This window comes from Podarcis filfolensis, assembly GCF_964270895.1.
Source record: "Podarcis filfolensis genome assembly, chromosome: 3".
NCBI lineage: Eukaryota > Metazoa > Chordata > Lepidosauria > Squamata > Lacertidae > Podarcis > Podarcis filfolensis.
In genome coordinates, this window is record NC_139606.1 from 56,982,556 (window position 1) to 57,008,667 (window position 26,112).

General features: G+C 41.1%; 1 protein-coding gene and 1 long non-coding RNA gene across 8 annotated transcripts in view; one reads left to right on the forward strand and one right to left on the reverse strand.

The window, feature by feature from the left end:
- NKAIN2 (sodium/potassium transporting ATPase interacting 2) overlaps positions 1–26,112 on the forward strand; it is a gene marked incomplete at its 3' end in the record, with an annotated part of 448,568 nt that overhangs the window by 381,230 nt on the left and 41,226 nt on the right. The gene's annotated exons all lie outside the window — the stretch shown is intronic.
- Positions 1–26,112, reverse strand: part of LOC310760347 — a 72,926-nt gene that overhangs the window by 9,287 nt on the left and 37,527 nt on the right. For 2 of the 3 annotated variants that reach the window (XR_014546903.1, XR_014546904.1), the window contains one exon: positions 23,143–24,281. The exons of the other annotated variant lie outside the window; for it this stretch is intronic. This is a non-coding gene — a long non-coding RNA (uncharacterized lncRNA). Of the gene's footprint in view, positions 1–23,142; positions 24,282–26,112 lie in introns of those variants that run through there. 3 annotated transcript variants of the gene reach the window in all.

The window sequence follows — 26,112 nt, forward strand, 5'->3', positions numbered from 1 at the left end:
GGCTTGCCTTTTTTCAACCATTTCCCATTTTACTAGGCCATGAGACTCTTTAACACTGTCAGGCTCAAGCTTTGGAGGGGTGGTTCCCATTCTATGTCTCAGATTGTGAGTTTTTGTTTCTGTAAAGGTAAAGGGACCCCTGACCATTAGGTCCAGTTGCAGACAACTCTGGGGTTGCGGCACCCATCTTGCTTTATTGGCCGAGGGAGCCGGCGTACAGCTTCCAGGTCATGTGGCCAGCATGACTAAGCCGCTTCTGGCGAACAAGAGCAGTGCATGGAAATGCCGTTTACCTTCCGCGAGAGCAGTACCTATTTATCTACTTGCACTTTGACGTGCTTTCAAACTGCTAGCTTGGCAGGAGCAGGGACCAAGCAACGGGAGCTCACCCTGTCGCAGGGATTCGAACCGCCAACCTTCTGATCGGCAAGTCCTAAGCTCTGTGGTTTAGACCACAACGCCACCCACGTCCCCTTTTTGTTTCTGTAGCGTCCTCCAAATCAGTTTTAATATTAGTAGCCTCTGCTCTCATGCGCTTTGCTCAATGAGCAGGTGAACAAGTTTCAGGCAGCTGAAAAGGCTTGTCTTTGAGGAATATAATGGGGTTTATATTCCTTGTCCTTTGTGCTGCTGGTGATATCTGGCTTCTGAAGACACTTTTCCAGAACTGCATCATCCACTAAACACATCAATTTGGAACAAATGTCTGGCGCCAGCAGACTAGCTCCAGTCTGAAATAAGTTGTATGGGTAAAGAATGTGCTAATAATGAGCACAAATACGTGAGCCCACAGCTTTGCCAGGAACAAACCCCATCTTGGTAGCTATTTTAGTCCATTTTCTGTCCTCACACACCAAGTCAAATCCACCTTCTTCTGCAACTAGTCTATTAAACTGGAATAAATCCAAGATCTTTCTTTCTACATGTGGAATTTTCAGTGTGCATCCCTGAAGTTCCCAAAACTTTGCAATCTGGTATTTTACGTTTCCAAGTGTCTTGTACTACTTCTTTTATTATTGTCCTCTCATTTGTGTTATTACCTGGATAAGAAGCTGCTGGAATGTAATAAATAAGAAAAATGTGTGGGCAGCTTCTTGAGAGTGGAGAGCACAAACTGTTTGACCTTTGCTTGTAACATTGATTGATAGACTGGAAGCAATTGAACCAACTTGCTATTTTTCATCGCATCTTTTTTTCTCACTTCAGCTGCCCATCTTTATTTCGTCTTCATTAGTCTTAGAGTGGCTTGTGCAACTGGCTCTTGATTTAGACATGCTCACTAGCACAAAGTTTGCAAACCTCTGAAACAAGTGATTGTAACCAAGCTAGACATATCAGCCGTGAAGCTAGTGTAAGGTTCTAAATCAAGACTTTTTAATGTGCTTTTCTGGCAAGAGATTTTCCTTTTCCTACATTGAGCAAATTTTAATCCCTTGACACTTAATCCCTTAAATTTGGCTCTGTGTTATACTCACATAGGGCAAAAGAGCAAGGTGGAAGACTGCTGGAACGTAAGTGGAGAAAAACTCCAAATGACTATAGTGAAACACTGGTGAGTGTGCATTTTCAAGCATACTTATTGGCAGAGAAAGCAGCAAAGAAGGCATACTTTGCTACCTCCATTGCATCCTCAGTATGCCACCCTGCACAACTTTACCGGGTAGCAGGGCCTTTTGCATATTGACCTGAAAGAGGTGGTAGAACAGACAGAAGTTTGCTGTGACTTGTTTGTTAAGCATTTTGAGGATAAAATCGCTTGCATACATGAGACCTTGACACTGTTCCTATAGCAGTTGAATCTTGAGAGATGTCCAGAGAGATGTCTAAGTCTGTTTTGTTGGATGGATTTCAGCTGATGAGACTCGGAGGTGTGGACAAGGTGCTTGGACCCTTGCCCCTCTTTGACTCATAAAATCCAGCAGGGAAGAGACAGCTGTCTAGGCCAGGGAGGTGGTCAATGCCTCTTTACAAGAGGGGGTCGCTCCTGCCTGTTTGAAGGTAGCAGTAATAAGACTGCTTCTTAAGAAACCATCCCTAGATTCTGAGAACCTAAGTAATTCCCAGCCAGTTACACTGTTAGTGGGTGGTTCTCTAGACTGGATGGATGGGAGACTGCCTTTTAAGGGGGTGCTCTTGGATCCATTACTGTCACTTGAGGCCCAGGTGGACAGGGATAGTGTAACTTCTGTGGCCTACACTCTGGTAACATCTAGGTTGGATTTATTCAATGCATTATGCATGTGGCTGCCTCTGATGATGTTTTGGAAACTTCAGCTGGCCAGACTGCTCAAAATGATTTGAGCATATAAAACCAATTCTGGCCCAACTGCACTGGCTGCCATTAACATTCTGGGCCCAATTCAAAGTGTTGGTGTTGACCTATAAGGCCTTACACAGCTCAGGACCCCAATGCCTTAGGGACCACCTTTCTCCATACAAACCAACCTGAACCCTGCACTTGTCATTCAAGGCCCTTTTCAATGTCCCTACTCAGAGAAGTTCAGAGGGTGGCAACATGAGAATAGGACTTCTCTATGGTGGCTCCCCATCTGTGGAATGTGCTCCCCAGAGAGGCTCATCTGGCACCTTCATTTGATGTCTTTAGGCACCAAGCAAAAACATTATTCTTTGCCAAGGCCCTCAGCCATTAAATAATCTATGGCCTGTTAAATGTTGGGGGGACTGCTATTATGATTATTTTATTATTATTATGTTGTCTGTTATTATTCTGTCTGTTATGTTTTAATTATTATGCTCCATAGAATGTTCTTAATGCTGTAAACTGCCCTGGGATCATATGATAAGGGGTGGGATATTCATCAAATAAATAGTAAATAACAATAAGAGAAAGAGAGTATATACACACTAGGGATGGGGAAGAAATTCAATTCGCATTTAAATAGAAACCTAAACAATTCTCACTTTCAAAACAGCAGGGAGATTAAAAGACAACCATTCTTCAACATTCACACTTTTTGAATTTTGCAGTGCAGTTCTCCAGTCAAGCAATGTTTTCAAAAAAGCATATACTGGAGTAAAGTAATAATAATATCTTTATTGTCATTGCCCCCTCTCAGGGACAACGAAATTACGAAAAGTGTCCATGAAAGTGTGTGTAGTAGTTAAAATAACACAAAAATATATTACTTTATGGGGAATTGCTTTGCAAAAATCTGTATATTAGGCAAAATTGTATGCAAGCATGTTTATATTAGGAGAAATTCACATTAAAATGCTGGTAGTTTAATGAGGATTTTAAAAAAAATGACAAGCTGATCTTAAAATTTGGAGGGCTAAATTTATGTTTGAAAAAAAATGACAAACTGAGAGAAACTAAGATTGACAAATTCACCCATTCCTAAAACACACACACATTCCAACACTGCTCAAAGTCTTGCCTTATATGGAACCAACTGTAAAGTTTTGTGTTGTAATCTTAAATAATTTTTTCACATCTTCAGATTCAGATGGCTCTCCAAAGAACTAGCCCATATCTTCATTTTAAAAAAAACCCCACCTGCATTTCTATAGTGCTCTCAGGCTTTCAGAAGAAAATTAATTGTGTAAAAAATATGAAAAAGGAGCCAGTCACAGCCTGTCTCCTTCTAGGGTCCATCATCAGCCAGCACCATTTCACTGCCAGGGAGGGTGAGACACACTCTGTCGGCCAGCTGAAACCAATTTTATTATATCATGTTAGCCAACTTCAGTTTTTCTTTCAAAAAGGGCAGGATATAAAAATGAAAAATATGAATTAAACGTGGTGATTTAAAGATGGAGTCAGATATCCTTCCTGTCCAAGTAGCTGCCTGTAGGGATGCAACTACATCATCTAGAAAGAAGAATGCAGACCCAGACATGGCCTTATGAATCACAGCATCTTTTGCCAAATGATCTTGTCATCTTGATCAAATCATTTAACTCTCCCTTGTCCCCAGTTTTATATGCACTTCAGTAGGCCCATCAACTGGTATACTTTTAATGTTGAGAATTTGCCTGTTGGGTTGAAGAGGTGAAGCTGAAGTGAATCCTTTATCCCATTTGCTGCCCTCCTAGAGCCACTGTTAGCAACCCAATGACTCACCAGATTTATACCGATATTTTAGGTCTTAATTAACTTACGTAGAACTTACAGGCAGTTAGATTGTCAAGGAATATGAAAGCAGTGCGGATTCAAAAGGGCAAGTATTATATATTGTAATGTGAGGAACATATGTTCAGACGTCTAGTTCCTTCTGTTATCAAGACCATGGTGGTTTAGATAAGCTGTAAGCCAGAAGCAGGTCATTAACTACCAGATTGAAATTCTGTGGACAAGGATTTTCTCATGTTCTTCCTTAGATACTGACAAGCCAGGCAATGTGCTATTTCACTGCAATAACACTGATCATGTGAAAAAGAAATATATGCTTGTGTGCATTCAGTTCTAATTAGTATACCCTTTACCAAATCACTCTTTGGATGCCTGGTATCAAGTTCTTCAGGGTTTGTTCCTTAATGTGTGCTCCATTTATCACTTTTTAAAAAAAATATACCAATTTAGTGTCATAATTTGAATGTATAATTGAATTTGCCAGCCTGACAGATGAATGAAACTGCTGCAAAACTCAAGTACCTTTTTTCAGTAGGGTTATGAAGGCAGCCAATCTGCCATCAGCGGCAAGCCACAGCTATATCTTGGATTTGTACTGTTTAAATATTCGTGCCTTGCAAATAATAGAATAAACACTCCTTCCACCACCACCCCTTTATTCCCCTCCAAGCCCTCAAGATAAATATTAATAATACAAGAGATTGTGGGAAGATGAATAAAGCATAATTTGAGCTAAAAGCCTACAGATGGCAAAGAAATGAAAAAAGCTAAGTGAGGTGGAAGAGAAATGTGTAATTGAGCAACACCAGCGCCATATGTCAGATGCTGCCATAAAACAAGACAGCAAAAGGAAACCTTTGCCTTTGCTCTGTGGAAAACACCAAAATGAGTGCTTGGGTGAATGTCTTTCTAACTCTGATGCATTAAGCTCATCAGGGAGATCTTACCTGATCTTGCATTTGACAAGTTAGTATCTCTTTTTATATAGAGAGTGACAGTCCGTTGGTCTTCTTTTCCTTTCTTGATAAGGCGAGAGAGCCATTCAATTTTAGCTGTAGCCAAAGTGATGAAAGTGAATTAGGCTGAAAGCACACACATCTCCTGTTAGATATCCTGGAGAGCTGCTTCCTTCAAAGCCCCCTCAAAATGTTTGAATTGTTTCCTCTTGCATATTTCTAAGCTGTGTGTCAGAGAGGATTTCAAAAGACGGGGAATGATCTGCCAGTCTGTCTGTCTAGTCTGTGATTGTGTGCATTGCTTCCCAAGGAAGATCAAAGAAAACGCTAGCTTTTCCGGAAAATATCACTTTGAAAAATAAATAAATAAATAGAAGAATGTGATACTGTGGCCTTAGTTCTGCATGTATGAATAGGGAGATTTCTCATGGGCAACCACACAGCTGAAGTTTCATTATAAAACTCTGGTTCTGAAGTTCTGCTCACATACAATATTTCTATTACCAAATGGATAAAATCACTAGTGTTGCTTGAATTAAGATCAGATAATTTATGGAGTCATTCCACTTGACACAGATGAAGCACAAAGAAAGAGAAAGAGAATGGTAAGTACATGTAATGATGATTGCTTATGATTGTTTCATGGCATGAACCTTTGCCTGGCCCTCATTTTCTCAATAAGAAACTAATGTGATGCTAAATATTGGTCAGAGGCTGACTTAAATGCATCAAGTTCCTGTTCCTGTTTGGCATGCAAGTTTGTCCCTTGAAAGTGTCTGTAGGCTGACTACAGATTTCTTGTTTACTTCAGAGATGGGGTGGGTGAAAGTCAGCGCTCAGTCAATGCTTGGTGGTGGTCTGTGTTGAAGTGAATTTGGAAGGCCACTCACAGCAAAGATTTGGAATGGACCATGGCTTGCACCACTAGTCTGGCAGAGTGGTGGATGCTTAGCATCTTATGGAGTACGGCTTCCTACTGGATTTGTTTGAGCATCATCACAAAGAAGCCTCCTTTCTCATTAGGATGTTTGCATATTACGATGCCACCATCCCAGCAATGTACCTGAAGCATCTATTATGCCTGCATCTCCATACCAGCTCACCATGATTAAAGTATAACAGTGAAAGGGCTGTGTCCCTGCTTGCTGTACTGGCCAATCCTCCTTCCCTCCTTGCAGGGTTCCCAGCGTCCACTGCTGCTGAAATTGTAAATGCAGGCTTCTAGCTCATGCTTCCCTCAGCAGCAGGGTGGGAGAGGAAAGAGGAAAATAAGCTGCTTTCTCCCCTTTGTTTCCCCCACTACCATCACTGCTGCAGGAAGGGAGACAAGAAACTTTTAACGTGCAGACTTTTTCTCTCCCTACAGCAACAGTTGGGGCAGCAGCAAGGAGGGTAAGGTAACACTATAGAAAATAGCAGCGCGGGGAGTGCAGGAAGGCTTGCAAAGCCCATCCCACAGCAGTCTTTTCAACAATGAAGGTTGAAAGGAACAGCACAGGGGGCCTTAGACCTTCTTCTTTCCATCTCATGCCACTGCCCCTGCTGCAGATCATGAGGCCTGCCAGCTGGCACTTCAGGGTGCCTTCCTCCTCCCTCATTGCTCCTCCTTCTGTTCTTCATGATGATCAGTAGTGGTGGTAGCAGGGGATTCTGAGGCCAGCTATAGAGGAGGAAAGTGAGCAACAGCAGCACCAGCTGGCCTAAAGATCTGGATCTGACAGTCGAGGGCTCCAAGTCTGGCAGGCAGAAGAGCCAGAGGAGCTGACCACAGTTCATTCTGGCTGTTCCTCTGCAGGAAGCCTGGGCTGCCACCTCTCATCATGCTGTAGTTCACAGCACCACCTATTGGCAACCATGCAAACTACTGCATGACAACAGTGCAATGCAAATGTGTATTATATAGTGTATTTTATAACTAAAGTACAGAATAGTCACCAGCTAATTAAGCATATATTCACAGTATCTCTGAATATGTCACACATAATAAAGACAGTATGCCTTACACATTCCACTAAATGCTTCAACACTGTAATATTTTTTTCTCTTTTATCTCCATTAAGCAATTAAAAAGAGAGATTGCATTTTAATTCCTTTATGTTTATTTAATGGTTCTTTCGGAATAATTGGTGCAGTTGGTACTACAGATTAATGGTAAAGCAGGAGGGAATGAAAAGGGATGGCATATTTTCAAGTTTATTTTCAATGGGAAAAAAGCCTAGGAAGAAATTAAGGTCTCCCGAAAGCATACAAGCAGTCATTTTACTGTTTACTTTTGGAACTTTTTGTCCTAAATTACAAACTCTATGGAAGTGAACCATTATTATATTTCACCAGGTTTAAAGTAACAGTGTGGGGAAAATGACATGCCGGGGTGGGGGGAGAGAGAGAGAGGAGAGAGAGAGACCGACCAAGTTCATTTTATGAGTAAGTGAAGCTGTACTTAGTGTCAGAGCTTCAATTAACAAGATCTGGGAAATAACCACTTCAAGTTAAGATCTAAAATGCATGGCTCAGGCTGATTTTGCTTCAGTGAAATTACTTTTAAAAGTGTGTATGATCAGACTTTTAACAGGCAGGGAACTGGGCTTATTTCCAAATTGCAACTTTAAGATTTATTGTATTTTCACCCTCCCCTCTTTAGCCCAAGCCTTTCTGGCTGGCTGCAATTAATACAGATGTTATGGTTTTTGATTTGCATTGCTACAGCATATGAACTCAATTACTTTTCATTTGTAGCCCTGAAAATGGCATAAACCCCCTTTGTGATGAAGTTTTTCACTGCATTGGTAGAAGTTACTGAACCATGGAACCAGGCAGATATCAAGTGAGCCACAGAGAGTGCCTTCCTTTTGTTTCTGTTTAATATACTTCGCTTTCCTTATGTGTTCTGCTATGGCAAGAGGTCATTGAGGCAAGTGCTGCAGCTGATTTTTAAATGGCTCGTTATAAGATTTTCTCATGGGGAAAAATAAGAGGATGTCTAATTTTTGAATGCTATGACAAGGATAACTAAATCCATGCATAAAAATGCACAGGTCAAGATTTTCTTCCCATATTATCTACATATCTTTAAGAAAGCTTTGCTAATGAGTGGCAATTTTTACTAGCCTGCTTTTCCTCCTCCTGTTCTGCAGCTCTAATAAGCCCCTTTTTCAAATGCTATTGCAATCCCCTCAGATTACTTGGTTTCTGAGCTGCAGTCCTAGTAATCAGTAGTAGTCAGTGAGGAGGGCTGGCACCACCCATGTGGCCTCACGGTTTACCAGAAGAGAGCGAGAAAGGTGGCAAGGAGGTTGGGACTGTGTTGGCATATTGTGGAAACTAATCCATCGTTAGTTTCTAATGTACAATGGTACCTCGGGATGCGAATGGGATCCGTTCCGGAGCCCTGTTCGCATCCAGAAGCAAATGTAACTAGCGACAGCACGTCTGCACACGCACGCATCGCTTTTCGCTGCTTCTGCACATGCGTGTGATGTCATTTTGAGCATCTGTGCATGCACGAGTGGCGAAACCCGGAAGTAACGCGCTCCGTTACTTCCGGGTTGCCGTGGAGCGCAACTCAAACGTGCTCAACATGAAGTATATTCAACCCAAGGTATGACTGTACCTGCACAGAGCTAACCTCCCTGCCACCTCATTTCTCTACCTCTTGGTACCTCTCAGCAACTCTACTTCTGAGAAGCTAGGTGTGTGGAGGTAGCTGTCCTTACCCACCACTCCTACCGGTAACTTCCAGGAACAAAAACAGTTTCAAGTAGTGCTATGGCAGCTCAGGACTTCATGGCCTCCATGACAACCATGGGGTTCACTTGAAGCAGTGATGGCCAAACTTGGCCCTCTAGCTGGTTTTGGACTACAACTCCCATCATCCCTAGCTAACAGGACCAGTGGTCAGGGATGATGGGAATTGTAGCCCCAAAACAGCTGGAGTTTGGCCATCACTGACTTAAAGCATCAAAAGTCCTGACTTTAAATAGTTTTGAATGCCATTTTCCTTTTTTTTTCAGGCTTGTGGCTGGTGGCTTAAGTCATTTTTATTATGCTCTGTTATGTATGTAAATTATGACAATGATTTCTAATGATTTTGCTTATGGGGTACTTTATTTTATTTTATTCGTGAACTGTCCTATGACCATTTTGGTGAAGAGAGAAATATTTTTAGAATTATAGAAACCTCCAACTCCCAACAACCCCAGCCTGCATGGTCAACAATTAGGTCAGGAATTATAGCAGTCGGGAGTCTAACAACGGATGCTTCCAGAATATCACTGTTTTCAAGGAGGATTCAGTAGCATACCAGGAAATTCAGACTGAATGATTAAAGCTGATCTGGAGCTCTTGTGAAACAAAACTGCTTCCCTAAACTTCAGACTTTTGTGATATGGAAAGTAATGGGGAAATGCACTGGAAAGGGTGTGATAACACCTGCTTGATTCAATGGCACCTGATCTCTCTGCAAACAAATAATAGTGAATGTTCATTAAATAGTCAGTGCTGTCTAATTCCCCCTGCAAACAAATCAGGATGGATGCTCATTGAACAGGTCATCTGGAAGTGACCAACATCTGGACAGCCACAAGTTTCTCATCCCTGCCCAGAGACATGTTCCCCATCATTCCCAAAGTGACAAATCTCTTCTGTTTTGAGTCTAATCAGTGTCCTTTTTGTGTTCAGAATGATACATTTGACTGAGATTCATCCAAAGATAATTATTGTAAAATATCCTAGTTTGTAACTTTCTGCAAATCCTTTGACATTATTTAATCTCTGGATGGGTTGAAACATATCATCAGTTTCTAACACAGTCTCCTTTCCCCTCTAATACAAGGTTATTTTCTTTCTTTTCCTTTAGTTAGGGCAGAGGTCAATTATCATTCAGTCCAACTATAAATGGACTTCTGTCTCATTCTCATTGGCGAAAGTGAAGCCTAGCAAAGCATCCACCACAGTTCAGATGCAGTTCAAATCATGACCTACAGAAGGCTTATTTTTAACCACCCAGCTATAATTTCTCCTGTCATTCAAATTGCTCAAACTATAAAGCACATGAATTGTAGGAACTTAAAGTCACAATAACACTGTTATACTTAACGTTTATCTAATAATAGTGCCATTTTTTTGTTGCTGGGGAAAATGGTTTAGGAGGAAATAAAGCTGGACAACAGCCTGTGAACACAGCTGCCAAGCAAGGAAGCAAATCAACTAATCACATCAACACTTAAACCAATGATAGCTGTTTTACAATAGAGGGAAATTGAATCAGACACATCAAACACCTGGCACAGTAGGGCACTTGCTAGCCCCATAGAGATTTGTGTTCATGGTGGAATAAATTTCACCATCATTACTGGCAAGGATTTATGATCATAGGATTTAATTGCTGTTGCTAGGATTAACATAGTCTGTACTGACAGAACATACATTAGTGGTCTTCTCAACTATAAGCAACCAGATCTGCTAGGTAGAATCACATGCATGAGAGTGTTCAGAACATTTCACAAGAATTACCTCAGCAGTTCTTACAACAGGCCTGCTGATGTGTGGCATTCCAGGCCAGAGACAGCTCACTACCATACATGGCTGCTCACATAGTGCTGAAGGACCCACCTGATGTTCCCGCCTGCTTTGGACAGTAAAAGCAGCAGTGGGCTGTCAAATGCTTGGTAGGCCACAATACCAGACAAAGGCATCCTTTAGCTGTGTGTCTTACAAGCTGTGCAGCCTGCCTTACAACATCTCCGTAAGGGAGTGCAGTATTATTGCCTCTTTGTTACAGATATCAAGGACTGGAGAGTGAGAGATAAACCACCATGTGGGATTGTGCCAAGGAAATATTTGGACAAAGGCTCCCATACAGACAAAAGCATCAGGAGTTGTGCTGGCCAAGCTACCTCCTCACACACCATAGACTGTGATTTGCCACATCCACCCATTTACAAGGAAGTGGCTCAGGACGGAACAGATTTTCATGAGACTAACATTTTTAATTTCATTTTTTGTTCTCAAAATAGTATATAATGAAATAGAAGAAATGGCAAAGGAGCCCAAGGAAACATATGAAACAATTAATGAAGCAATTCATGTTGTATATTATAAAAGGAAAATTATCAGCATTAAACCCTAGAACTATGGAATTTCATCCACATTCTGCATTTTATTTGTGGAGGCTCCGTAGTGCCTCCCTGCTGCACAAAATGCACCCAGGGCTAAACTCTGGCATTCAAGACAGGCACTTGGGCAAAGATCTGATGTTCCCTGGTACATATTAAAGCTTACAAGGCAGTAATTGTGTTGATACAACTGCCTGTAATGTCAAAGAACCATGTGTGCAGTGCCAAACGTCACATTTATGATATTTCTGTGGTGCATTGACTAGTACTTGTCTTCTGGAATGCACCGAAAGCATGGGATCAGTATGCAACTTTGTTCAATTACAACCCTGTTCAACTATGCTCTGAATAGATCAGTGACCTGATTTATGAATGTTACAAAAGCATGACATGAACTTATGGTATATTATTATTGCATTATATCAATAAGACTGTTCCTGCAAGCTCAACTAGGTGAAGAACCGGACCTTGTGCTCATTTTAACAATGGCATGAACCTTGTGGGAATTCTCAATTATGTATAGCAGGCATCCCCAAACTCGGCCTGTCAGATGTTTTGGGACTACAACTCGCATCATCCCTAGCTAACAGGACCAGTGGTCAGGGATGATGGGAACTGTAGTCCCAAAACATCTGGAGGGCGAGTTTGGGGATGCCTGATGTATAGGCTACATTTCTCAAAATACTGTGCATGACAGCCTAACAGCGCAATCTTAAAATTCACAATACCAGCAAATAAGTGCAGGATACTGTGTTGAAGGTGAGTTTAGTACTAAGCTACATGAAATGTGAACCATAGGAGGTCAGGTATAAAGCTGAAGCACTGCTGGTCTTTCTTTTGGGTTTGCAAAACAAAATGCACAAGTTTATAGGTGCAAGCACCTGGGAATTTTCACTCCAAATGTTAATCTCCAAACTGCCTTGATCCATTTGAAAGAGTAATAGTGAGAAGGCAAATGAAATTCAATATAAAGTAATGTGTATTGGAGCAAAACACCCCAAATTCACAGACACATTGATGGGATCTGAGCTGGCTGATGCTCTCCAGGATAGAGATATTGGAGTTGTGGTAATGATCAATGAAATCACCAAGTGAATGAGTAGTGACAGTGGAAAATGCAAATTCCATATTAGGAATTATATTGATGGGGGGAGAGAATTGAAAGTAAAATGACCAGAATCAAAATGTAGAGGTGAACATTGGTTCCGTGTGCAGCTCAAATTACAAAGCAAGTACAAACAATCTGGGTAAGGTTTTCCAACGTCCAAGTCAGACTGTGTCATTAACAAGTCAAATCAACAACTCCCTAAAGTCCCAAGTTACTCTATAGACTCAGGTGTCCAAAAACACTGCATTTCCTTTTTTAAGTGAAACCAAACTGACTAGGGAAATGACCTGAATTTGAACAGGGAGAGGTAGAGAGGTTGGGTTGGATCTTTCATTTGATGGACAGGCCTAAAGTAGGTTTTAATCACAGTGAATTATTTTTCCACGATGCTCCAATCACATTGATTTAGGGGAGAAAAGTTGAAGAAAACAAAAGTGTTTGCTTTTCACATGGCTGTTGTTTTGCCTGGGACAGCAGGGTGTTTAGAAAAGCAGCAGATTATTAGTGTCCTTCCCAATCACCTGGTTCCTAACAAGCAATTAAAATACTTCCATTGATCTGTGTTCATTCCACTCTATTTCTTTCTCCTCCCACCCTGGATCCTGGTTTGTGTTGGTTTGGCTACTAGTTTTCAGACTTTTGGAGAGCTCAGTATAGGGTAATTCTATTTTCCTGTCCCTCAGATCCATTATTGGGCTTTGCCTGTGATTTATTTTTCTTCCAAGTTTCAGTTTGCTTGCTAGAAGTTTCATTCTCTTCTTTTCAGTTTTAGAGTACCTGTGATTTCAGTGAATTTGGTTTTTGCTCTCCAATAATACAAATATTTTTATTACAGTTTTCTCCCTTCCACCTCTGGGTCTGGTACTTTCCCACCACTCAACTGAACCTGCTTGCCCCTTAGGTTAGTGCCCAGGGGCTCCATGTCACCAGTTTTTAGACTGATTGTCCAGAAAACACTAGCAAAGGTTAATTGAGTTCACTTCCACCCACCCCAAAATGGCGAAGTTTGCCCTTGTGAGAGAACCACTGCACCTATCATTCCAAATTTGGCAGGCTCCATCCCCAGAAGGGGTGACCAATGCATGCAAATTACATCCAATTCTGGCAGAAAAATGAAAGCTAGCGACTTTTTTCTTTAAAAAAATAAAATAAAGGTTTCCCGTGCAAACTCTCCTGATTGGATCTGTTTGCAATTTGGCAGGCTTAGTACACACCAGAGGGGCTCTTTTGGCTGAAATTTTCATCTACTTCTGAAGGGGCAAACAATTCTTAAGGTTATAGCTGTTTTCAGATTGCCCATTAGAGTCAATGAGGGAAAACAGATCTTCAGGTTCAACAGATCTGATTTGGAGCAGATTAACATGTGGAATCAGAAAGAGCCTGAGTGGACTGGAAACAGTTTGGGTTGCTTCCCAATGCTGCAGATGCTGGGGGAAACAAGATGCCCTATGTCTGAGCTTCTCAGAGGCATCTGGCTAGCAAGATCCTTGAAATTAGGGTGCTAGATGCCTTTTGTTTCAGCTTGGATTCACAGGATACATGGAGGCAAGTAAGTGTGCAAATGGCTTGTTGAGCACACAAAGTGTTGTTCAGCATGTAACAGCAGAACAGATGGGTGTAACTTGCAAGGCAGCATGCCAAATAGTGATTTATGCCCATGACAAGTATTTCAAAGGAGTTGGTGATATGGTGTGGATGGGGAGAGGATGGCTTTTGCATATACAGGAAGCAGATATGAGATTTTAAACAAAGATTGGGAGGGATCTGGTTGCTAGTTTATGCACAGAATATCTGTGAGTAGTGCATATCGGATCTAATTCAAACGTCAGAAAAGTGCATCTTCTTGCAAATAAAGCTCATATTAAAAATGTACCACAGAGTTATGCAAAACTTTTGTTGTGTTCGAACTGGCCACAAGTCCTCATCATAGATGTATGATAGTTAATGGTGACAGATTATTGTTCTATTCTAGAATGAGTATTTTCTGTAGCCTTAAGTAGTAGTCATCATTCTAACTGTATATTGCTATTATTGCAGTATTCCCAAACATCCCAAGAAAATAAAAACCCACAACCCTTTGTATTTAGGGCTAAAAAAACCTTGGCTAGAGGCCACACCTTCAGCTACCATGGAAGTTCTCCCATTTGAGATGAACTCAGATATACCAAATGGCTAGAGAAATTTGTTCAGTCTAAGCAAGTTGTGTTAAGAATGAATATTAGAAAGGGAGGATATTGCAGGCTGTCTTCTAAAGCTTTTCAGTAGATACAGCCGAGAAATGAATTTTTGGACAGATATCAGCTTCAGATGAATCCATAATGTACTTTTTTATATGTAATGCTCTCAAGACTAAGCAATATCACAATGACTAGTAATCATAACTTTCCCCCTCTCTCTCTGCATGAGAATGAATTCAATAGCTGCATTAAAGTCTCCTCCTGCTACCTTTTAGAAACTGATGCATAGATCTTTTCCACACTGTCCTTATAAAATAAAAAGGTTGAGGGCCGAGTCTCTTGAGTAGCTTTATGGCTTGGCTTGGCATTTTAGTCTTATCATGCAGCTGCACAGATCATCTGTCCTCAAAGATGGTTACATGACTTGGACACTACTGTGTGATGTCCTATTCCATTCTCTTATGTTCTGCCAATTAGATTATCCTGTTTCTCCTTTGATTCCGCTAAGGCAATGAATCCCTGTAATAAGGTCATACTTTCACTTTAGCTTAGACATTTTAAAATATATTCACACACATACATAAGGCAGTGCTCAGCAGAGCCATCTTCCATTTACTCAGTCTTAGAATGCACCTATGATAGCACCTTCTCTGGCCATAACATTTCTTAATCATTTCTTTCTTGCCGTTTTGTTTTCCATCTATGACTTATTGTCTACAGTATCTACAGCATATTCTCAGTCTAATGATTGATAGGCCATTCAGAGATGATGTTGTTGTTGTTATTTGTTTCAAACAGGGAGGAATGAAGGGTGCAGGGTTGTGGAATCTGGGGTCCTTGATTGAAGAGTTTTCCTTTGTTTTGTAAAAGACCCAAGTGTACAAAGAAAGCTGTAAATAGTAAAATTCTAGCTGCACAGAATATTTTGTTGTGGTTTTTTTAAAACAGAAACTAAGAATTTGGAGTACAGTTTGTTTTTGTTTGTTTGTTTTAAAAAAGCGTATTTGTGAATCTTCACTTTTTTCGATTATGTCTGTTGCCTCTTCTGAGATTCCCCACCCCACCCCACCCCTTGTTTTACTACATATTCCTGGCTCCTAGTTCCTTCCTGGCTTAGTAGTGTGCATAATTGCATGCAATCAGAGTTATTCAGTAAACAAGATAATATTGTGTCATGCTTTTCTGGACTATATCACTGAAAGAAATGAGAGTTAGGGCGATCCTAAGGATGTTTAAAAGGTAAAGGGTAAAGGGACCCCTGACCATTAAGTCCAGTCGTGACCGACTCTGGGGTTGCGGTGCTCATCTCGCTTTACTGGCTGAGGGAGCCAGCGTACAGCTTCTGGGTCATGTGGCCAGCATGACTAAGCCGCTTCTGGCGAACCAGAGCAGCGCACATAAATGCCATTTACCTTCCCGCCAGAGTGGTACCTATTTATCTACTTGCACTTTGATGTGCTTTCGAACTGCTAGGAAGTTTACTCAGAAGTAAAACCAACTGAATCAGTTGTATGCAAGGAAATTATGCAGTGGCAGCCTCAGGCAACTGATTTTGTGTGGCATATGAGGGCAGCAAGTTGCTGGTTAAAAATTTTATTGTTATTGTATTTTTAGTCCTAAGGAGAACCTAGAGGTGCTCTTTCTCAGATGCCAGAATAACTTGGCTGGCCTTAGGTACCTTGACTTGGTGGGATTTGGACATTAGCTGGCTGTGCCTTAGGCTAGCTGTGGTTGAATGAGACATGGGCTGCTTGCACGCCCCACATTTAAGGTACTTTTAAGTCACATAACTTTTCTCAAAGAATCCTGGGAACTGTAGTTTGCTAAGCATGCTGGCAATTGTATCAATTGTGGGGGAATCCACGTGCTTGGAATGCATTGTGTGCAATGCATGCTGCCTTACTCCTTTGTAGCAGTGCTTACGATTACAGCCTAGGCCAACACACAAGGAGTACTGAAGGAGAAGCATTTTTTTCAACACTGCTAAAAATGCTCAGTAAAAATGGAACGGCTTTGGCTCAGCTATATGTAACATTATTAACCTTGCTGGGCTTTCTACATTTAAAACATAAATAAGGGCAGGAACATCTCTATAAAAGGGAGGGAGGGAACAAAGTGAACATAGAAACCTAAGTGGATGTCTGGGCAGATTAATTTTTTTATTAAAATAGAGGAAGACGCCAGTAAATTTGGGGGAAGAGAATTGAGATAATGAATTGGATTAAATCCAATAGCTATCCAATGATAAGGAAGGGAGGGTGTTACATTACTCCCCCTTTTGTAGACACCTACCTTTTTGGAGATAAGATAGTGCTCTGCAACACCCCATAATATAACCACCAGAGGGCCAAAAAGCCTAATGCTACTTTCCAGACTCACTCCCAGACGTAAGATTGTAACCACTGTAACCCAGGGCCCCCAATTCCCATTCCCTGGAGCTGGTCCTGGAGGATACCATGGTCAGTGATATCAAAAACCAACAAGAGATTAAGAAGCAGGAGCAAGGTCACACTCCCCTTGCCCTGCTCTACAGAGCAACCAAGGCCAACTCTGTCCCATCACCAGGCCTTGAGATTGGAATGGGTCTATGTAATCAGCGCCAGCAAATAATGCTTGCAGTTGCCCACACACACCCCCTTTAAAGAAACATTTTTTCCATTACAATAAAATAAAATAAAATGCAGCTTAAAATCCCCCTCTCTGAAAAAAACAATGCCAATCACTGTAGGCACTCGTGAGCAACATGAGCCATTGGTCTGGCATGAAGTAAGGCAGCATCCTATGTTCTGAGGTGCATTCTATAGTGCTCATAATATCTCATTATAGCTCAGCGCAGTCAGCCGTTCTAAGACTTTTTTTTTTTTGCATGCAAGCCTGTTAGCAATTATTTAGAAGATAATTGCAGAATAATTAATATGTAAAGGTATTTGAGGTTGTTAGAAGTTATTCTGAGTTGCTTTAATGTGGGTTCCATTAGTGCAAGTTCCTTCCCTCCTGAGATCGTTCACGATAAGAGAACAGTATCAACCACTTTCCTAATATATTCTCTTATCATAGTTCCCTAATATCAAACTCAGATGGTAGAGTGCCCAACAGAACCGTAACCAAAATAGCACACAACCACACCCATGAAACAAGGGGGACATATCAGCATGCTCGAGTAACAAAAACTCAAAGGGGAGGGGCGTTAAAGTTCAATGGAGACCGAGCATGCTCAGTTGCCTCAAGAAGTCAGCAATAATTCCATAGGGTCAAGGCAATCAATGGAAAAGAACAACAAGCTGACATCTTATTATGTTTATCGCCAATCCCATGGAATATCTCCTTTACCCCACCTCCCATACCATTTTTATACTAGAAATGAAAAGTAAGGGGTTGTGGAAAAAATAGAAGAAAGTGTGCTAAGGGGAAATTTGAAGGAGGTGAGAGAAGGGGGGACCATACATGTGTACAGGGAGGGAGCTGCATGTAGAACTCAAATCTTGTTTCTCTTGTTGTTGGTATCCATCTGTGTCAGGAAAAGAGTATATTTGGGGGTCACGTAGTCACCAACACAAACTCCACATGTTAACTTTGTGTTGTGCAATTACTTCCTTTTAAAACGAAGCAAAAGAATGGCCAAAAGCAGTAAGGCTGAATAAGTCTTAGCAGAGTATGACTGGTAACAACTATAGGATAGGATTTATAGAACCTTAACTTCAGAACACAAATGCTAGCCTGATTCCGCAAAACTCCCATATTCAGTATTCAAAGTATACCTTTCAATATAACAAATCTTCCTATGTTAATTTTAATGTAAGCTCATTCCAAATACATGTTTATGTTGCAGACTGTTCCTTGATCCATATTTATGTTTAATTAATTACTTCTGCATTTCTGAGTCATGAATGTGTAAACAAACAATTCCCATCTACCTGCAATTTCACAAGAGAAAATCAACTGCAGGGGGCTGGACTAGACAACCCTTTGTGTCTCCTCCAACTTGGTGCCCTCCAGATGTTTTGGACTACAGCTCCCATCATTCCTGGCCTTGGTCATGCTGACTGTTGCTGAAGGAAGTTTAAGTCCAGAACATCTGTAGGACATCAAGTTGGGGAAGGCTGCCCAAAATAAATATGATACATAGTGACCATGCCCACTGCAAACCAGCTTTTTCATCATTGACCTTGCACAACAATATATTTAAAATCATTCGAAGCCAATATTTTCAATTAAAAGAAGACCATAGGGGAAGTCAAGAGTAGATTCTCTAAATGTGCCTGGATTATTGTTTTTTCAGAAAACTGAGACCCACAAATTATTATGCCTACAAGCCCAAGGGTTTCAGGCTGAATATTACTGATTTAGTCAGCAGCAGAAGAGACTGTCTCAGCTGAAGCAGTTGGTGTTAAATAGGTCTCTGATGTCTGACAGGCTGGGGTCTAATTTTGACTTCCCTGGATCCTCCTAGCTGGCACCTTCCCAGACATCACATTATATTAACAAGGCTCATAAACTGTCAGAAATAACTCGTCCACTTAACTGGCTGGAATGATGCAGATTTTAAGGACATGGCCTTTCCGAGAATTGTCTGTCTTTATAATTTGTCATCTCCACAGCCAGTAATATAGTGTTGCTGGATTCCTCAGCTAAAAGTCTTTGCCACATTAATTTCTCAGGAGACTATGGCCTCTTTTGACCATTTACCCTTAGGGTGTCCTCTCACACCAGACTCTGAGGGTGATGCCCTCCAACAGAACGATTCCACATTATACTTCCTGACAAACAAATTACTGTCTTGTCAGGTATAGTAAGTACCAATGTGATTCTCCATTACATCTTTATAAGTGTCAGAGGCTGTAGATTTCTAAAATAGCTCTTTCTCAAAAGGGCTAACTACACATTGCATGGAAAACAGACCCCATTGGTTTTTTTAAATGAAAAGCAACTTGGCGAACAGAGAGTGACAGGGAGGGGAGCTTAATCCTTCTTTGCCCACTCTTCAGAATAATGCCCAGGATATCTTAGGAATACCCTTACCTAAAGACCTACCTGAGAATTGGTGTCTCCCATTTTTTCTTCAAGTTTAGAAGAATGCGGGAGATGCCATGCTGGTTCTGGTGGCAATTCTTGAAGGATAGCCTCTAAATGTGCCTTGCCTTGTGGCTGACTTAATTTTGCTTCAGACTACAATGTTCTATGTTCTTTCCTCCTTCTCCCTGAACTGTTCATATACCGTGTGTCCGTTGCCCTTGTCATACCACCATCACAAGCCAATCACAATGGTACTCTTATTAGAATCACATCAGGATCTTAGACTAAAGCCATCCACCATGGAGGTAGTGTAATGGTAAGTCTGTCATGCAGCTCTAGGTTTCTAAAACTATTAACTGTCACCAGAGCTTTGAAGTGCACTGCTTATCATCATACTAAAAGGGAATCAGTAAAGGAATCAATCATTGCCAAAAAGTCTTCTTCATTTCATTTCATATGTTAGGATTCATAGTGCTTATTTGATCACATTTGTTCAGCTGACCATGAGTTCAACCACAACCATGTGGATAACCAAGAGGGCTTTTTGAGCATTCTGTGGGGCAGCCTACCATTGGTAGAGACTCTAGAAATGGTAGAGGAACAACCCAACCACCATCAGTCAGTGGCAATGACTGAAGCCCTGTGTATGTCACAGTGACCTTGCTTCAAAAATAGCCCCATTTTTGTGTTACTCTCAGAAAGCAGCAAATTAAGTCAAAGGGGGCTGTATGTCCGCATATTTGTTGCTCATCCCATCCCTGCTGTCCACGTGTTAACACATTTATCAAACCCTAATTAACATTATTCCCTCATAACATCTTTCTCATAAAAATTCTTATAACAAAATAACAGGCCTACAATGCACATGACACTATATTAAAGGCATGTAATGAATTTGGATGCATTTGTATGTTTGGTTGGTATGGGTTAAATTGGTCTTTTGAATAACTGAAAATCACAGCTTAGCATATCATACTTCAAAAAACTTTCCTGAAGCAATTTCAGGACACATGAAGTCACAGTCACAACACTACTGAGTCATCTCAGCATATGTCAATTCACTGATTCAAAAGTCAATTTATGTTGATTTCCAAAAAAAAGTAGAAGAAAATAATGACAAGAGTACAATGGATTTTTTTTTTTTAATGTAGACCATTAAGGTGTTGCCATTTTCAGTAATGCTTTTTCTGGGGGTTTTAAGCCATCTTTAAGAAATATACCACTGAAACTTGAATCAGGAGAAGAGCTTGTAGGTAAAAATGTGCAAACAATTCTTTCTTTCCCTACTCTTGTGGCCACAATGCTAGGCTGTTGTGATTTTAAGATGAAAGAATGCTCAAATCTAGGCACCCATCATTCATATGCAAATCTCTCACCATATGCGTTTCCTACAAGTGAAGGAGTTTGTACTCAGCAGAGAGGAGCTTGTCAGAGCTTGTCTTTGTTTACCAGAAAGCTTTGGGGTGTTCTTTTTTTTTGCTGCCATCAGAAATACATCTCTGCAAGCAATCACCACTGTCCTCAGAATATGCAGATCTTCTATATCCACAGGCCCTCAAATAAGTACCTAGCATTTATAATCATCAATTTCATCTAATCCAGGTGTTTGCTGGGCGTTTTTTTCCTCCTAACGCTAGGCATTTATTTGGAGGGCTGTGAGCAGTAGGTGGTTTTGTCAGATCTGCAGTAGCATAAAGAACCAATTTTTCTTATCCTAATCCTATAGCTGTCTGGAAAAGGTGACACACAGTGAGACATAATGATAAGAAAAGCTCAAGCTGCCCAAGGCGGTCAGATACCAAAGCCGGATGATTAAACTATTCTGTAACATTCCCAGAGTCCCAGGGTGGGGGAGGGAGATGTGAATGGTTACTTCTCCAAAACCACCAGAGAAGAACAGACAGAGACAGGCAATGTCCTCCTTGCCTTCATATTCCTCCATACATAGAAAGTGGAGCCGGGTGGGTGGGGGAGAACCACCACACTTCTCTGTAATGCGTTTGGAGAACTAAAGGGCACACAGCACCTACTTGCTCCATTTAGCTAAGCTGGGAATGTGTCAGTATTAAGCACTGACAGCTCTTACACTCAGCCAGTGCTGGGTAGGGAGAGGAAGGGACAGATGAGAAAGGAAGAGAAGGAATGGCAGCAGTTTCAGCAACTTCCCCTCTCAAGCGGCATCTCAAGCACAGGCCCCAAAATAAGAGGGAAAGATGTTGCTGTCCACATGTAGGGCCAAATGTAGGAGCAGGATGTAAGCCCTTCTGGCTCTACCCATGACCACACAATTCCAGCTGCCCTGTTTGGATACAGCAACACTTATCAAGCCAGGCAGGTCAGTGGTTTCAGCACCATGGAAAGCTCCAGTAAAGCCTGGATGTGAATGGAGGCCATTTGAATCCCTTCACACAGTCTACCTCTCCCAAGCTCCACACACAGTCCCACCTGAAGAGTGTGAATCATTAAATGACCAACTCCCTGGCCCTAACATGAGTGCTTCTCCTCTATTCTGTGACCTCCCACCTAACCTGCTCCCATGATTGGGCAGGGAGTGGGTGGTATTTGACTCCTCATGTCTCAAGGCATCCCCAAGGGCCCTGGCTCAGGTTCCACAGTATCCAGAATCTGTTCCAATTTCCCAGCCAGTAGTACAGCAGCCCCAGACCTGATCAGCTTATTCTGAGATTGAAGCTGATGCCACTCCCCAAATATCCATGTGTTGCTATGGATATCTTCAAAGAAGCTGCTTTTGTGCAGGGTCCTGGTTGCATTGAATCATTCATGCAGACAGCTATACACACAAAGCCTTTCCATTTGCAGATATCTGCATCAACCCATGAGCATCAGGTGTAGGACCAAGACCTGTGGTTTAGACCTAAGCTTGGATGCTGGAGGCAACATCCAAAAAGGAAAACAGGGCCAGCTGTAGTATTGCCAGTGACTTCAGGGAAGAGGGCAAGTACAGACTCCTCTGTAGGTTTTAAATACAAACATAAATGAAAATGTGTCAGCAGAGGATACCTCTAATATCCTTTAGAGTACCATTACCTCATCTAACAGTGATCTGTGACATTAACTCTGTTCTCACATTTGAAAGTCACATTGAAAATGTTGAGGAGGAAGCAGGGCTATTGTCCCTGACCTCCATTCATTCAGCTGAATATGAGAATGTTGTTGTATGCATGCTTGGGATCTCTGACCTTGTGCACACCCTCTACTGTATTTCATAACTTCCACTTAACATTCAGGGGACAGAGTCACTAGACGCAATCCCCCTCACCCATCCATGTGCTGAGGGTGGGTTTGAAGCTCTAGGATAATGATAGAAAACAATCGTTATTGCATTGTGCCTTCCAAATCCCCTTAACACTGATCTAATTCTACTCATATTAATAGAATAATATCTTGTCTCTTTTGTTCTAGTACTGAAAAAAATCAGTATAGTATGTTTTCTCCATGGTAACCCATCAGTCCCAAAAATGAAAATTTTGCATAATTCAGAATTCAGCATATTTCCATCATTATAAACTCTGTTTTTGAGTAAAGGATTTGATCTTACCCCTACATGACAAAGCTTGCTTTTTTATTTGATAAAAAATATGTTATGAATGAAGCTGATTTAAAATTTGCTAAATTTTATTGAAACTCGTTTATCAGGTATTGTCATATACTACATGTCAGCTGTCAAATAATTACTCTGCATGTCAAATACAGTCAAGCACTGACTGCTACCTGGCAGATACTGTCAAAACTACTGCTTCATGCTGGTGTCCAATACGGTTAAATGTTCATTGCTCCGTGTCAGAGTACCAACAGTAGCTGTGTATTAGATACCGTAACATGTTGGCATGAGAACATAAGAGGCCTGCTGGGTCAGGCCACAATGGCTCATCTAGTAAAGCTTCCTGTTCTCACAGTTGCAAACCAGGTGGACACATGGAAAGCCCTATATTATGTTGCAAATACAGATACAGAACAACAAATGTTCAGGGAATATTTGGAGACTGCCTGCCAACATTTTCAGAGGACTCATTTCAATTATGATTTCTCATAGAACAGGGAGTGTCCTGAGGAATAGCTCAGATGGTAAGAGCATGGGACTCTTAATCTCTGGGTCATTGGTTTGAGCTGGTTGTAGTGTTGGGCACTACAAGCAGTTAGACTAGGTGATCCATTCCAACTCTACAGTTCTTTAAGTCTATATATTTAATGGTTTAAAGGATGCGTTGATTTATGTTTTATTGTGTCTTGCGTTGTTGTAAGCTCACTTGTGGGCCCTTCGAGGCAGGGTATAAACATTATTGAAAACCACACATTTTATAAAGATGGAAGAGTAGTGCTGAGGTGACTGCTTGCAGAGATTGTTGTGCTCTTCCATGTCTTCTCAAGCATGTTATTATGTGAGTTTTCAAAAGAAGCAGCATCACTATGCTTTTGCTAGACTAACAAGCAGATGATGAGAAACAGAAAAACTATCACCATGCCCTGCCTTACTGTACACTTCAATACAAAGCCATAGAATAGTTTTGTGGTGCTTTTTAGTTTGGTGTTTTATTTTTGGTTGGGCTTCTTTTTTCCTTGAAGTGGAATCAAAGAATGGTTATTAAAGGAGATAAACATTATTCATCTTCACAGAAAGCAAAAGCCTGTTTCTGCTTCCAGATTCTCCAAGTCATTCATCTTCATTTTCACAGCTTCCTCTTCCTCGCCTCCTTCATCTAACCTCCATGGTCTGTTCAGCTTCTCTTTTCTTCCTTGCCCCAATACTTTGGGCTTGACTGTCTGGCTTAATAAAGTTACTTCCTTTTGATGATCAATCTACTGTTTGAGTATTAAAAGGAAATAAGAGCATATATAAGAATTATGTGCTTTCATAGAGAGTCTCTCCCTAAATCCGACGGTGTTCTCAGTGTATGAAAACAATTTGTCTCCATAAAGAGGGTCAGGGGAAGCAGTGAGACAGTATTTTGATAAATATTGATTTTGCTTTAGTATGATCACAGCACTTGATGACCTTGGGAACTCCAGAAGTATACTCAGACTAGATTCAAGAAAACTTTTAGCTTCCAAAACACTGTAAGATTAGATGGCTTAAGAAACATTATTTCAGATTTTCATAATCCTCTATTAGTTTATCGTGTAATGTTTATATGGCAGAAATTTAAATGGGACAGAATATCAATTTCTAGTTATTGCATTTGCTTTTTTCTTTGGGTGTTCCCTCCACACAATTGTAATCATATGGAGAGGAAGGAACTGTGACAACTGGCCCCACCTGTACTGTCACATCCCAATGTGTCTCACTCTTCATGTGTTTGAGGGGGGATGTCTGAAGAGGAACCTCTTGAATATACATAGGCTCCCCCACTATATGGTCTAGAACTCTACAATTATGTGGAATGAGTGCCTGAAGAGGGTTTTCATGAAAATGGCCCATCCCCATCAAACCCTTGACATTTGAATACTGAACACTGTATTCAAATATTGGGCGGGGGGGGGACATGCATACTCACAGTGGGTCAATGTGTTAACTGCAAAGTGGGCTCTAGTCCATGAAAGTTTATACTAGAAATCACCATCCTTTTAGGCCCATGGACTTACATGGATTTTCTTAGTGAGTGCTGTACCTGCCACCAGCACCCCTCTGATCACTTCTCTCCTGCCTCACCCAGATCAGAGACAAAAAGGAGAAAAGTATACACACAATTTTTGTTTTCCAGAGGATCTGGATAGGAGTTGAATCCAGCAGAATTAAGATGAGCCTTGAAAAGCAGATAGGTTGTAAAGGGGAAGGGGAAAGGAGTCTCATTCTTCCAATTTTATCCTTGTATCCTTATCAATGTACTTTCAAAGGGCATAAAAAATAATCACCCTTTTCACCTTGTATGGGGAAGCAGCAGAAATTGGGAGAAGGAGCTCAGAGGCTTTGTGGACACCAAGGAAAACCTCAAGGGCACCATTGCACCCACAGACACCACATTGGCAACTGCTGGCTTATTCCACAATAAATGTGTTACACTTTAGTGTCACAAAACTGTTGTTTTTTCTACCATTGACTAAAGCTGCATACATTCTTTCCCTCAATTAACTCTAGACATTGTAGTTTACCCCTCACGGAATTACAATTCCCAGTAACCCTTAATAAACTACAGTGTCCAGAATTGTGGGGGTTTTTTGGGAGGAGGTGCTTCAAATGTGTTTTAAGGTAGAGTGTTTACACAGCCTAAACATGCTATCCTCCTGAGTTTCTGTTGAGTAGTTTGAGAAGTAACAGTAGGGGAAGGGATGCTTAACCATTAGGACTTCACTATCAGTGGCATATGCACTCTGGTTCATAGTCTGAGTTGTTTTAAGGGAATGGATGCCATAGGGCACTTCTTGAACTGTTTCTGGGAGACTTTTTACACATTTAAGGTGTGCATCCAGTCAGTATACAAGTATACAGTAAACCTATAAATGATCCACAAATGGGGCAACAATCATGTGCTTGCAAAGAGATGTATCATAAATCATATTATATCATAGTAGCTAAGATTACCATCAAGTAGCTAAGATTAGCTAAAACTCTTTGTAAAGTGTGTGTGTGTGTGTGTGTGTGTATGTATGTATTAGAAAATGAGAAATTGTTCAGTGCCTCTGAATGGTTTGTGAT